Raw genomic sequence first — 15,302 nt, forward strand, 5'->3', positions numbered from 1 at the left:
TTTTTCTTCGGGCTATAGGATTAATAAATAAGATGGTGGTCTCACATTTCTGGATGGTGGTCCTGTGCCAAATAAAGTTGCCTTCTTCAACTCTAAAGATAAAGAACAGGAAAACAAGACACCCCCCTTTTCCTAGAAAATATTTTACATCAATATACAGCACATTATTTTTATATAAAAATATTTGTACATTCACCACAGTAAACAGGGGTCTAGCAATCTTCAGTGTCATCATACAGGGGTCTTCACACGTGTACTGTCCTGAGATCAATAAGACGACAGTCGCCCCCAACTCACTCCAACTTATCTTACAATTTAGACACACAGTCGCGCTCTTACCCTTTGAGGGGCTGCATTCATCAACCATTTGTATCTACTGGAGGACCACTAATCTGAAAAATATCAAATAAGAAAACCCTTCCTTGCACTCACCTCATCCTAGCAGTAATCTACAATCCTCCTCTGCTCCCGGCATTATCCGGCCATAGATCTGTAGAGAATATCAACATTGGACAATCTCCACTCACACCACAACTACATCTTATCTATATGTACAAGTCAGGAGTTTACTCTCTAGACTACAGGATGAATAAATTACAATAAGATGGTGGTCTCACATTTCTCGATGGCGGTCCGTTGCATCCTTCAGCTCTGATGATAAAAAAAACAGTAAAGAAAAACACCATCCCCCTACAAGAACAATCATTTACAGCAATATATAGTGACAAACTCCCCCAGTGTATACATAGTTTAGATTTATGTCAGTAAGCCGGCTCCCGGCAATCTTCAGTGCAATCATACAGGGGTCTTCACATGATCTGTCCTGCTGAGATCAATAAGACGACAATCGCCCCCAACTCGTTCCACCGAATTCGACTATTTAGACTCAGAACCGTGTAATTGCATTTTGAGGGGCTGCATTCCTCAACCATTTGTCTCTACTGGAGGACCACTAATCTGAAAAGTATCATGCAAGAAAACCCTTCCCTGCACTCACCTCATCCTAGCAGTATTTTACAATCCTCCTCTGCTCCCGGCATTATCCAGCTATAGATCTGTAGAGAACATCAAGGTAGAACAATCTCCACTCACACCACAACTCCAGCTCATCTCACTAATATTTCCAGGTCAAGATTTATTTCTATAGACTACAGGATGAATAAACTACAATAAGATGGTGATCTCACATTTCTGGTCGGTCCTGTTGCCTCCTTTAGCTCTGATGATAAACTGTAAAGAAAAACAACCTCCCCCTATAAGAACAATAATTTACACCAATATATAGCGGCAATCTCCTCCAGTGCAGTCTGTATATAGTTTAGATTTACCCCAGTAAGCCGGCTCCCGGCAATCTTCAGTGCAATCATACAGGGCTATGGAACTTCACTGTTGGGATCAAGAAGAAAACAAATTGCCCCCAAACACACTCCCACTCATCTAACACTTTGGAGGCACCGCTGCTCATGTCTGATTGTCTGCATATTCTGGGGCCATTATTCCTCAGCCACGGATAAGAAATGGATCTGAAAAACGTAAAGAGGGAAAATCCTTCCCTGCACTCACCTCCTCCCAATAGTAATCTGTAATTCTCCTCTGCTCCATCTCTGCTCCCGACATTATCATTTCACAGATATGGAAATACTTCCTACATAGGACAAACTCCCATCGTCACCACAACTCCATCATCTATGCCACCATTTCACTAACAATAGTCTTTTCTCTACAGCATAGAATCAATGAAATGCAATAAGATTGTGGTCTCACGCTTCTGGATGGTGGTCCCATTCACTTCTTTAACTCTGATGATAAAGAAAGCAAAACATCTACTCCCCCCTTCAAGAAAAATACTTTACAGCAATATTCAGCATCTATACAATATGTGTATATGGATATATATATATTCATAACCACAGTAATTAGATGTCTAGCAATCTTCAGTGTCATCATACAGGGGTCTTCACACGATGTGTCCTGATGAAAGCAATAAGACAACAATCGCCCCAAACCCGCTCCAACTTTTCTGACAATTTGGTCACACAATCGCATTCTTGCACATTGAGAGGCTGCATTCCTCCATCACTTGTATCTACTGATGGCCACTAATCTGAAAAATATCAAGGTAGAAAACCCTTCCCTGCACTCACCTCACCCTAGCAGTAATCTACAATCCTCCTCTGCTCCAGGCTTTATTCGGCCATAGATCTGTAGAGAATATCAACATTGGACACTCTCCATTCACACCACAACTCCAGCTTATGTCACTAATATTTCCACGTCAAGATCTTTTGTCTATACTACAGGATGAATAAAGTACAATAGAATGGTGGCTCACATTTCTGGATGGAGATCACACTGCTTTCTTTAGGTCTGATAAAAAAAAAAGAAAAACAAGGAAAACAACCCTCCCTTCAAAGACAATCATGTACAATATATACTGGCAAACAACTCCAGTGCAATCTGTGTATATAGATTACAGGTTAACCACAGGATGCCGATTCCCAGCAGCCTCCAATGCTATCATACAGAGCTATGGAAACATGAGGTTCACTGTTGGAAAAGAAAACAAATTGCCCCCAAACACGCTCCCACAAAAACTAAAAATTTGGATGCACTTCTGCTCATGTCTGATTGGCTGCATATTGTGGGGCCATTATTCCTCAGCCACTGATAACAAATGGATCTGAAAAATATCAAAGCAGAACAGGTTTCCTGCACTCACCTCAGCTAACTGGGAACCTGCAGTACACAGCTGCCCCGTCTCCAATACGGACACTTTATCTGACCCTGCCGAGATCAATAAGACCATCACCTCCAGAGCAATTCCGAGCCGTCTGACAATTTGGACACAATGTGGCTATAGTTTCATAGTTTACTTGCATTTTCAGGGGGCTGCATTTCTCAACCACTTCATTATACTGTACTGGAGAGCCAAGGATAAACAAACATCTGAAAAATACTAAAAAAAGAGAATCCTCCCCGCACTCCTCTCATCCTGATAGTAAACTACAATTCTCTGCTCTCAGCATTATCCGGTCACAGATCTGTAACAAACTCTTACAAGGGAAAGTCTTCATCATCATCCTTATTATAACTTATGCCAATAACAATTTCATATAGATCCTTTCTTCGTACTATAAAGATCAATAAAGTAGAAAATAATGGTGGCCTCATGTTTCTCGATGGTGGTCCCATTGCCTTCAACTCTGCTGATAAAGAACAGGAATACAAAAACAACCCCACCCTCTTCAAGAAAACATTTTACAGCATCTACAGCACAATGTGTGTATATCTATTTGTATATTCACCACAGTAAGCAGGGGGTCTAGTAATCTTCAGTGCCATCATACAGGGGTCTTCACATGATCTGTCCTGCTGAGATCAATAAGACGACAATCGCCCCAAACCACCTCCAACTTACCTGATTATTTAGACACACAATCTTATTCTTGCACTTTGAGGAGCTGCATTCCTCAACCATTTGTCTCTACTGGGGGACCACTAATCTGAAAAATATCAAGCGAGAAAACCCTTCCCTGCACTCACCTCATCCCCACAATAAATTACAATTCACCTTGTCTCAGTCTCTGCTGACAGCATCATTCAGTGACAGATCTGTAGATATATCTATGACATATCCTCACCACAACTCCATCATCTATGGCACCATTTCCATATCAAATTATTTTCTCAATAGTATAAGAACATAACACAGTGGTCTCATGTTTCTGGATCGGGGTCCAGCACCAAATTCTGTTGCCTTCTTTAACTCTGATAATAAAGAACAGTGACACAAAACAAATCCCCCTTCAAGATCATATACAACAATATATACGGACGTTTCCCATGTAATATGTGCATATATATATCTGTATATTCACCACAGTAAGCTGCTCCTAGCAATCTTCAGTGCCATCATACAGGGGTCTCCATATTTCATCTGCACTGTTGAAACAATAAGACAATCGCCCCAAATCCTCTCCAAATACACTGACAATGTGGGCACTATTGCTTAAATTTGATGATTTACTTGCATTTTGTTGGCGCCATTATTCCTCCACCACTTTATTATATTGTCGAGCCACCGAGAAACAGATCTGAAAAATATCAGACGGGAAATCCTTTCCTGCACTCACCTCCTCCTAATAGGAGACTGAATCTGGCCATAGCTCTGTACTGACCATTGGAAAGTCTCCAGCGTCGCCGGATTACAACAATGCCCATTATATTTTTATGCAAAGATCTTCACATTTGGATTGCACCATTCATGAAGAAGACAAGCATCCCAAACCCACTCAGAATAATAGGCTACTTTCATTTTTGCTGGGATGCATTCTGCAGTTATTTTTTCTCCTGGAGATCCATGGATAACAAACGAATCTGAAATATATCAAGAGAGAAAATCCTTTCCTGCACTCACCTCCTCCCAATAGTAAACTGCATTTCTCCTCTGCGCCATCACCGCTCCCGGCATTATCCTGTGTGTAAAGAGTTCCAGTATAGGCCCATCTGCATCGTCACCACAACTCCACCTTATGTCACTAATATTTCCACTTACAGAGCTTTTCACAGAACTACAGGATCAATAACATACACCAAGATGGTGGTCTTACTCTACTCTATTGGGGTCTTGGGTAAAATGCAGTTGCAAGTTTCAACTCTGATGACAAAGAACAGAAAAGCAAAACAAGTCCTCCTCCCCAAACTGTTATATTAAAAGCAGCAAAAAATGACCCATCTCTAAGAACAATCTGTTACAATAAAATACACTGGCAACATCTGTAATCCAATATTTTGAAAACAGTAAGAGGCTTACTGGAAATCTTCAGCGCCATCATACAGGGGTCTCCAGACTTGCACTGCCCTGCTGCGATCAATAAGACAATCGCCCCAAACCCACTCATACATATTTTTTTTTTTTAAATTCATTTATTGAACTTCAGGACATAAAACATGTACAACATACAATTGGCCCATGTTAATACACATTTTCCACAGAGCATACATGTTTCCATCCATTATTAGAATATATAGCCAAATAATTATACACTATTTTTTTTTTCTTAAAAGAACACAGTATTATACATAACCTTCCCAGTATGCGCAAAGGACAGTTGGTTATATATCATAAAACATGTACATCGAACAAATCACATAAGCCTTTTAACATATTATTCGGATGAGGAAATCTAATCAGAAATTCCTAAACTAAACTACAACAACCACTACATCAACCTCTACTATTTCGCAGCCTAGCATCCTGCAGCATATTTTCTCGTATGTGATGTCTCAACCTTGCAGGGTAAGGTGGGAGGAGTTCCACCTCCCCCAAATCTTTTCAAATTTACCCGGGCATCCCGTTTTGGTATAACGTGCGCTCGTATGGAATAATCGAATTCACCAAGTCAACCCAAATTCTAAAAGAGGGGGACAAAGTTCCCATCCACCGTAATGCCAGTACCTTCCGTGCCATAAACAACGTCTCACGCAGGAAGACCCCATCATATCGACCCCAAATCTCCTCATCCCCTTCCCCAAACAAGCAGACCAGTGGCTCCAGAGGGACCGGGGCCTGTATTAGGGATGACAGTAATGATGTCACCTCGCCCCAGTAATGCAGGACAGTGGGACACTGCCATATCATATGAATAAAATCTGCGTCTGGAGCGCGACACCTTAAACATTCTGATGACTGGTAACGGGCCCATCCTCAAAAGTCTTGTCGGAGTCAAGTACGACTGGTTGATTATATATAATTGTATCATTCTGTTGTTAATAGATGGCGATACTCCAATTGGAGATTCCAAAATCTCCTCCCACTCCTCAACCTGTGTATTAGGGATGAGCCGTTCCCACTTTCTCCTGACAGAACTTATGGCAGATTCTGCTCCCGCTGACAGCATGTATGTGTATAAAGAGGAGACGAGACCCTGAGGGCCCTGCGATTTGAAGATTCCTATCAGAGGCAGAGATGAAATAGTATGGCCCACACCCCTACATCGTACATGCGATTGAAGAGCCGATCTCAGCTGTAAATAGCGGAAGAATTGGGATCTTGGGATATCATGCGCGACCTGTAATTGCTCAAAAGTCTTCAAGGTCCCCTGATCATACAAGTCTCCCATCGAAGAGACGTCATGTTGAATCCAAAATTCAGTGGACGGGTGGTTTAGCAATTCTGGAATTAATCATTATTTCACAGGGGCATTTCGGCTATAAAATCTTTAAACCCAGACACTTTCTTGATTTGCCTCCATGTTACTCGTGCCAATCGGAGCAGGGGTAGCAAACCAGGGGCATTAGTTCTTTCGACCTCAAGAAAACCCAGTGGGCAATCAGTCTGTGCAGCATGAAGCAGGTGACTTTCAGAGTTGGGAATGTAGCTACCGCTCATACATATTGTACAACTGGACACCTCGTTCCTCAAGTTTTATAGCGTCCTTGTGTTTTGTTGTGGCCGCATTTCACAATCAATTTATTTTCTTGGAGCCACTGATGATAAACAGACCTGAAAAACATCAAGTGGGAAACCCGACCCTGCACTCACCTCTCCCTAATAGGAAACTGAATGCAGTCACAGATCTATACAGAACACTGGAAAGTCTCCATAATCACCCAAATTACAACAACTTCTGCCAATAACATTTTCACGTAAAGAACTTTTCTTTGTGCTATAGGATTAATAAATAAGATGGTGGTCTCACATTTCTGGATGGTGGTCCTGTGCCAAATAAAGTTGCCTTCTTCAATTGTAAAGATAAAGAACAGGAAATCAAGACCCCCCCATTCAAATATAATATATGTGACTGTATTCTCCACAGTAAGCAGGTTCCCAATCATCTTCAGTGCCTTCATCCAAGGGTCTCCATACCAGAACTGGCTGCTGAGATCAATAAGACAAATCGCCCCAAACTGGCTCAAACTTATCTGACAATGTGGACACACTGCTGCTCAAGTTTTCAGAGTCACTTTCAGAACATAGGGGCTGCAGTCCTACACCATGTTTTGTTTCTTTTACAGAGACACTGATAAAAATTGTATCTGAAAAACATGACATGAGAAAACCCTTCCCTGCACTCACCTCATCCTCATAGTAAACTACAAATCACCTTGTCTCAATCTCTGCTGTTAGCAGGATCCAGTGACAGATCTGTAGATATATCTGTAAATATATGACAAATCCTCACAACTCCATCATCTATGGCACAGTTTCCATATCAAATTATTGTTGTCTCAATAGTATAACATCAATAAAGTACGATAATACAGGAGTTTCACAATTCTGGATGGGGGTCTGGCCCAAATTCTCTTGCCTACTTTAACTCTGATAATAAAGAACAGTGACACAAAACAAATCCCCCTTCAAGATCATATACAGCAATATACACAGACATTTCCCATGTAATATGTGCATATATATATATATCTGTATATTCACCACAGTAAGCTGCTGCTAGCAATCTTCAGTGCCATCATACAGGGGTCTCCATATTTCATCTGCACTGTTGAAATAATAAGACAATCGCCCCAAATCCTCTCCAAATAGACTGACAATTTGGGCACTATGGCTTCAATTTGATGATTTACTTGCATTTTGTTGGCGCCATTATCCCTCCTCCACTTTATTATATTGTCGAGTCACCGAGAAACAGATCTGAAAAACATTAAAGGGGAAATCCTTTCCTGCACTCACCTCCCCCTAATAGGAGACTGAATCCGGCCGTAGCTCTGTACAGACCATTGAAAAGTAAAAAGAGCAAAAAAAACCACTCAATCTGTTACAATAAAATACACTGACAACATCTGTAATCCAATATTTTCAAAACAGTAAGAGGCTTACTGGAAATCTTCAGCGCCATCATACAGGGGTCTCCAGACTTGCACTGCCCTGCTGAGATCAATAAGACAATCGCCCCAAACCCACTCATACATATTTCACAATTGGAAACCATGTTCCTCTAGTTTCATAGCGTACTTGCCTTTTGTTGTCGCCACATTTCCCTGCCACTTTATTTTCTTGGAGCCACTGATGACAAACAGACCTGAAAAACATCAAGTGGGAAACCCGACCCTGCACTCACCTCTCCTCCCTAATAGGACACTGAATGCGGTCACAGATCTTTACACAACACTGGAAAGTCTCCATCATCACCCAAATTACAACAACTTCTGCCAATAACATTTTCACATAAAGAATTTTTCTTCGGGCTATAGGATTAATAAATAAGATGGTGGTCTCACATTTCTGGATGGTGGTCCTGTGCCAAATAAAGTTGCCTTCTTCAACTCTAAAGATAAAGAACAGGAAAACAAAACACCCCCCCTTTTCCTAGAAAATATTTTACATCAATATACAGCACATTATTTTTATATAAAAATATTTGTACATTCACCACAGTAAACAGGGGTCTAGCAATCTTCAGTGTCATCATACAGGGGTCTTCACACGTGTACTGTCCTGAGATCAATAAGACGACAGTCGCCCCCAACTCACTCCAACTTATCTTACTATTTAGACACACAGTCGCGCTCTTACCCTTTGAGGGGCTGCATTCCTCAACCATTTGTATCTACTGGAGGACCACTAATCTGAAAAATATCAAATAAGAAAACCCTTCCTTGCACTCACCTCATCCTAGCAGTAATCTACAATCCTCCTCTGCTCCCGGCATTATCCGGCCATAGATCTGTAGAGAATATCAACATTGGACAATCTCCACTCACACCACAACTACATCTTATCTATATGTACAAGTCAGGAGTTTACTCTCTAGACTACAGGATGAATAAATTACAATAAGATGGTGGTCTCACATTTCTTGATGGCGGTCCGTTGCATCCTTCAGCTCTGATGATAAAAAAAACAGTAAAGAAAAACACCATCCCCCTACAAGAACAATCATTTACAGCAATATATAGTGACAAACTCCCCCAGTGTATACATAGTTTAGATTTATGTCAGTAAGCCGGCTCCCGGCAATCTTCAGTGCAATCATACAGGGGTCTTCACACGATCTGTCCTGCTGAGATCAATAAGACGACAATCGCCCCCAACTCGTTCCACCGAATTCGACTATTTAGACTCAGAACCGTGTACTTGCATTTTGAGGGGCTGCATTCCTCAACCATTTGTCTCTACGGGAGGACCACTAATCTGAAAAGTATCACGCAAGAAAACCCTTCCATGCACTCACCTCATCCTAGCAGTATTTTACAATCCTCCTCTGCTCCCGGCATTATCCGGCTATAGATCTGTAGAGAACATCAAGGTAGGACAATCTCCACTCACCCCACAACTCCAGCTCATCTCACTAATATTTCCAGGTCAGGATTTATTTCTATAGACTACAGGATGAATAAACTACAATAAGATGGTGATTTCACATTTCTGGTCGGTCCTGTTGCCTCCTTTAGCTCTGATGATAAAAAACAGTAAAGAAAAACAACCTCTCCCTATAAGAACAATAATTTACACCAATATATAGCAGCAATCTCCTCCAGTGCAGTCTGTTTATAGTTTAGATTTACCCCAGTAAGCCGGCTCCCGGCAATCTTCAGTGCAATCATACAGGGCTATGGAACTTCACTATTGGGATCAAGAAGAAAACAAATTGTCCCCAAACACACTCCCACTCATCTAACACTTTGGACGCACCGCTGCTCATGTCTGATTGTCTGCATATTCTGGGGCCATTATTCCTCAGCCACGGATAAGAAATGGATCTGAAAAACGTAAAGAGGGAAAATCCTTCCCTGCACTCACCTCCTCCCAATAGTAATCTGTAATTTTTCTCTGCCCCATCTCTGCTCCCGACATTATCATTTCACAGATCTGGAAATACTTCCTACATAGGACAAACTCCCATTGTCACCACAACTCCATCATCTATGCCACCATTTCACTAACAATAGTCTTTTCTCTACAGCATAGAATCTATGAAATGCAATAAGACTGTGGTCTCACGCTTCTGGATGGTGGTCCCATTCACTTCTTTAACTCTGATGATAAAGAAGAAAGCAAAACATCTACCCCCCCTTCAAGAAAAATACTTTACAGCAATATTCAGCATCTATACAATATGTGTATATGGATATATATATTCATCACCACAGTAATTAGATGTCTAGCAATCTTCAGTGTCAACATAAAGGGGTCTTCACACGATGTGTCCTGATGAGAGCAATAAGACAACAATCGCCCCAAACCCGCTCCAACTTTTCTGACAATTTGGTCACACAATCGCATTCCTGCACATTGAGAGGCTGCATTCCTCCATCACTTGTATCTACTGATGGCCACTAATCTGAAAAATATCAAGGTAGAAAACCCTTCCCTGCACTCACCTCACCCTAGCAGTAATCTACAATCCTCCTCTGCTCCAGGCTTTGTTTGGCCATAGATCTGTAGAGAACATCAACATTGGACACTCTCCATTCACACCACAACTCCAGCTTATGTCACTAATATTTCCACGTCAAGATCTTTTGTCTATACTACAGGATGAATAAAGTACAATATAATGGTGGCTCACATTTCTGGATGGAGATCACACTGCTTTCTTTAGGTCTGATAAAAAAAAGAAAAACAAGGAAAACAACCCTCCCTTCAAAGACAATCATGTACAATATATACTGGCAAACAACTCCAGTGCAATCTGTGTATATGTATTACAGGTTAACCACAGGACGCCGATTCCCAGCAGCCTCCAATGCTATCATACAGAGCTATCGAAACATGAGGTTCACTGTTGGAAAAGAAAACAAATTGCCCCCAAAAACGCTCCCACAAAAACTAAAAAATTGGATGCACTTCTGCTCATGTCTGATTGGCTGCATATTGTGGGGCCATTATTCCTCAGCCACTGATAACAAATGGATCTGAAAAATATCAAAGCAGAACATGTTTCCTGCACTCACCTCAGCTAACTGGGAACCTGCAGTACACAGCTGCCCCGTCTCCAATACGGACACTTTATCTGACCCTGCCGAGATCAATAAGACCATCACCTCCAAAGCAATTCCGAGCCGTCTGACAATTTGGACACAATGTGGCTATAGTTTCATAGTTTACTTGCATTTTCAGGGGGCTGCATTTCTCAACCACTTCATTATACCGCACTGGAGAGCCAAGGATAAACAAACATCTGAAAAATACTAAAAAAAGAGAATCCTTCCCGCACTCCTCTCATCCTGATAGTAAACTACAATTCTCTGCTCTCAGCATTATCCGGTCACAGATCTGTAACAAACTCTTACAAGGGAAAGTCTTCATCATCATCCTTATTATAACTTATGCCAACAACAATTTCATATAGATCCTTTCTTCGTACTATAAAGATCAATAAAGTACAAAATAATGGTGGCCTCACGTTTCTCGATGGTGGTCCCATTGCCTTCAACTCTGCTGATAAAGAACAGGAAAACAAAAACTACCCCACCCTCTTCAAGAAAACATTTTACAGCATCTACAGCACAATGTGTGTATATCTATTTGTATATTCACCACAGTAAGCAAGGGGTCTAGTAATCTTCAGTGCCATCATACAGGGGTCTTCACATGATCTGTCCTGCTGAGATCAATAAGACGACAATCGCCCCAAACCACCTCCAACTTACCTGATTATTTAGACACACAATCTTATTCTTGCACTTTGAGTTGCTGCATTCCTCAACCATTTGTCTCTACTGGGGGATCACTAATCTGAAAAATGTCAAGCGAGAAAACCCTTCCCTGCACTCACCTCATCCCCAAAGTAAATTACAATTCACCTTGTCTCAGTCTCTGCTGTTAGCATGATCCAGTGACAGATCTGTAGATATATCTATGACATATCCTCACCACAACTCCATCATCTATGGCACCATTTCCATATCAAATTATTTTCTCAATAGTATAAGAACATTAAAGTACAATATGACGGTGGTCTCACGTTTCTGGATCGGGGTCCAGCACCAAATTCTGTTGCCTTCTTTAACTCTGATAATAAAGAACAGTGACACAAAACAAATCCCCCTTCAAGATCATATACAACAATATACACGGACATTTCCCATGTAATATGTGTATATATATCTGTATATTCACCACAGTAAGCTGCTCCTAGCAATCTTCAGTGCCATCATACAGGGGTCTCCATATTTCATCTGCACTGTTGAAACAATAAGACAATCGCCCCAAATCCTCTCCAAATAGACTGACAATGTGGGCACTATTGCTTCAATTTGATCATTTACTTGCATTTTGTTGGCGCCATTATCCCTCCACCACTTATTATATTGTTGAGCCACCGAGAAACAGATCTGAAAAATATCAGACGGGAAATCCTTTCCTGCTCTGTACAGACCATTGCAAAGTAAAAAGAGCAAAAAAAAACCACTCAATCTGTTACAATAAAATACACTGACAACATCTGTAATCCAATATTTTCAAAACAGTAAGAGGCTTACTGGAAATCTTCAGCGCCATCATACAGGGGTCTCCAGACTTGCACTGCCCTGCTGAGATCAATAAGACAATCGCCCCAAACCCGCTCATACATATTTGACAATTGGAAACCACGTTCCTCTAGTTTCATAGCGTACTTGCCTTTTGTTGGGGCGGCATTTCCCTGCCACTTTATTATCTTGGAGCCACTGATGACAAACAGACCTGAAAAACATCAAGTGGGAAACCCGACCCTGCACTCACCTCTCCCTAATAGGAAACTGAATGCGGTCACAGATCTATACAGAACACTGGAAAGTCTCCATCATCACCCAAATTACAACAACTTCTGCCAATAACATTTTCACATAAAGAATTTTTCTTTGTGCTATAGGATTAATAAATAAGATGGTGGTCTCACATTTCTGGATGGTGGTCCTGTGCCAAATTATGTTGTCTTCTTCAACTCTAAAGATAAAGAACAGGAAAACAAGACACCCCCCTTTTCCTAGATAATATTTTACATCAATATACAGCACATTATTTTTATATAAAAATATTTGTACATTCACCACAGTAAACAGGGGTCTAGCAATCTTCGGTGTCATCATACAGGGGTCTTCACACGTGTACTGTCCTGAGATCAATAAGGCGACAGTCGCCCCCAACTCGCTCCAACTTATCTTACTATTTAGACACACAGTTGCGTTCTTACACTTTGAGGGGCTGCATTCCTCAACCATTTGTATCTACTGGAGGACCACTAATCTGAAAAATATCAAACAAGAAAACCCTTCCCTGCACTCACCTCATCCTAGCAGTAATCTACAATCCTCCTCTGCTCCCGGCATTATCCGGCCATAGATCTGTAGAGAATATCAACATTGGACAAGCTCCATTCACACCACAACTACATCTTATCTCACTAATATTTCCAGGTCAGGAGTTTTCTCTACACAATAGGATGAATAAATTACAATAAGATGGTGGTCTCACATTTCGGGGCAGTCTTGTTACCTTCTTTTGCTCTGATAAAAAAACAGTAAAGAAAAACAACCTCTCCCTACAAGAACAATCAATTACACCAATACATAGCGGCAATGTCCTCCATTGCAGTCTGTATATAGTTTAGATTTACCCCAGTAAGCCGGCTCCCGGCAATCATCAGTACAATCATACAGGGCTATGGAACTTGACTGTTGGGAACAAGAAGAAAACAAATTGCCCCCAAACACACTCCCACTCATCTAACACTTTGGAGGCACCGCTGCTCATGTCTGATTGTCTGCATATTGTGGGGCCATTATTCCTCAGTCACTGAGAAATGGATCTGAAAAATATCAAGCGAGAAAATCATTCCCTGCACTCACCGCCTCCCAATAGTAATCTGTAATTCTCCTCTGCTCCATCTCTGCTCCCGACATTATCATTTCACCGATCTGGAAATACTTCCTACACAGGACAATCTCCCATCGTCACCACAACTCCATCATCTATGCCACCATTTCACTAACAATAGTCTTTTCTCTACAGCATAGAATCAATAAAATGCAATAAGATTGTGGTCTCACGTTTCTGGATGGTGGTCCCATTCACTTCTTTAACTCTGATGATAAAGAAGAAAGCAAAACATCTACCCCCCTTCAAGAAAAATACTTTACAGCAATATTCAGCATCTATACAATATGTGTATATGGAAATATATATTCATCACCACAGTAATTAGATGTCTAGCAATCTTCAGTGTCATCATACAGGGGTCTTCACACGATGTGTCCTGATGAGAGCAATAAGGCAACAATCGCCCCAAACCCGCTCCAACTTTTCTGACAATTTGGTCACACAATCGCATTCCTGCACATTGAGAGGCTGCATTCCTCCATCACTTGTATCTACTGATGGCCACTAATCTGAAAAATATCAAGGTAGAAAACCCTTCCCTGCACTCACCTCACCCTAGTAGTAATCTACAATCCTCCTCTGCTCCAGGCTTTATTCGGCCTTAGATCTGTAGAGAATATCAACATTGGATATTCCCCGTTCACACCACAACTCCAGCTTATGTCTCTAATATTTCCACGTCAAGATCTTTTGTCTAGACTACAGGATGAATAAAGTACAATAGAATGGTGGCTCACATTTCTGGATGGAGATCACACTGCTTTCTTTAGGTCTGATAAAAAAAAGAAAAACAAGGAAAAAAACCCTCCCTTCAAAGACAATCATGTACAATATATACTGGCAAACAACTCCAGTGCAATCTGTGTAGATATATTACAGGTTAACCACAGGACGCAGATTCCCAGCAGCCTCCAATGCTATCATACAGAGCTATCGAACCATGAGGTTCACTGTTGGAAAAGAAAACAAATTGCCCCCAAACACACTCCCACAAAACCTAAAAATTTGGATGCACTTCTGCTCATGTCTGATTGGCTGCATATTGTGGGGCCATTATTCCTCAGCCACTGATAACAAATGGATCTGAAAAATATCAAAGCAGAACAGGTTTCCTGCACTCACCTCATCTAACTGGGAACCTGCAGTACACAGCTGCCAATAGTGACACTTTATCTGACCCTGCCGATATCAATAAGACCATCACCTCCAAAGCAATTCCGAGTCGTCTGACAATTTGGACATAATGTGGCTATAGTTTCACAGTGTACTTGCATTTTCAGGGGGCTGCATTTCTCAACCACTTCATTATACTGTACTGGAGAGCCACAGATAAACAAACATCTGAAAAATACTAAAAAAAGAGAATCCTCCCCGCACTCCTCTCATCCTGATAGTAAACTACAATTCTCTGCTCTCAGCATTATCTGGTCACAGATCTGTAACAAATGCTTACATTGGAAAGTCTTCATCATCATCCTTA

At 41.2% G+C, this 15,302-nt stretch overlaps 1 protein-coding gene across 2 annotated transcripts in view; it reads right to left on the reverse strand.

Moving 5' to 3' along the window:
• LOC141058276 (uncharacterized) overlaps nt 1–15,302 on the reverse strand; it is a 57,520-nt gene that overhangs the window by 26,131 nt on the left and 16,087 nt on the right. For both annotated transcript variants that reach the window (XM_073554463.1, XM_073554462.1), the window contains exon 2: nt 1–15,302. This exon is cut by the window's left edge and continues 26,131 nt beyond it; it is cut by the window's right edge. The gene's annotated coding sequence lies outside the window, so the exon portion shown is untranslated.

The sequence above is a fragment of the Dendrobates tinctorius genome, unplaced genomic scaffold, assembly GCF_039654945.1.
Source record: "Dendrobates tinctorius isolate UK_male_01 unplaced genomic scaffold, ASM3965494v1 ptg000211l, whole genome shotgun sequence".
Taxonomy (NCBI): Eukaryota; Metazoa; Chordata; class Amphibia; order Anura; family Dendrobatidae; genus Dendrobates; species Dendrobates tinctorius.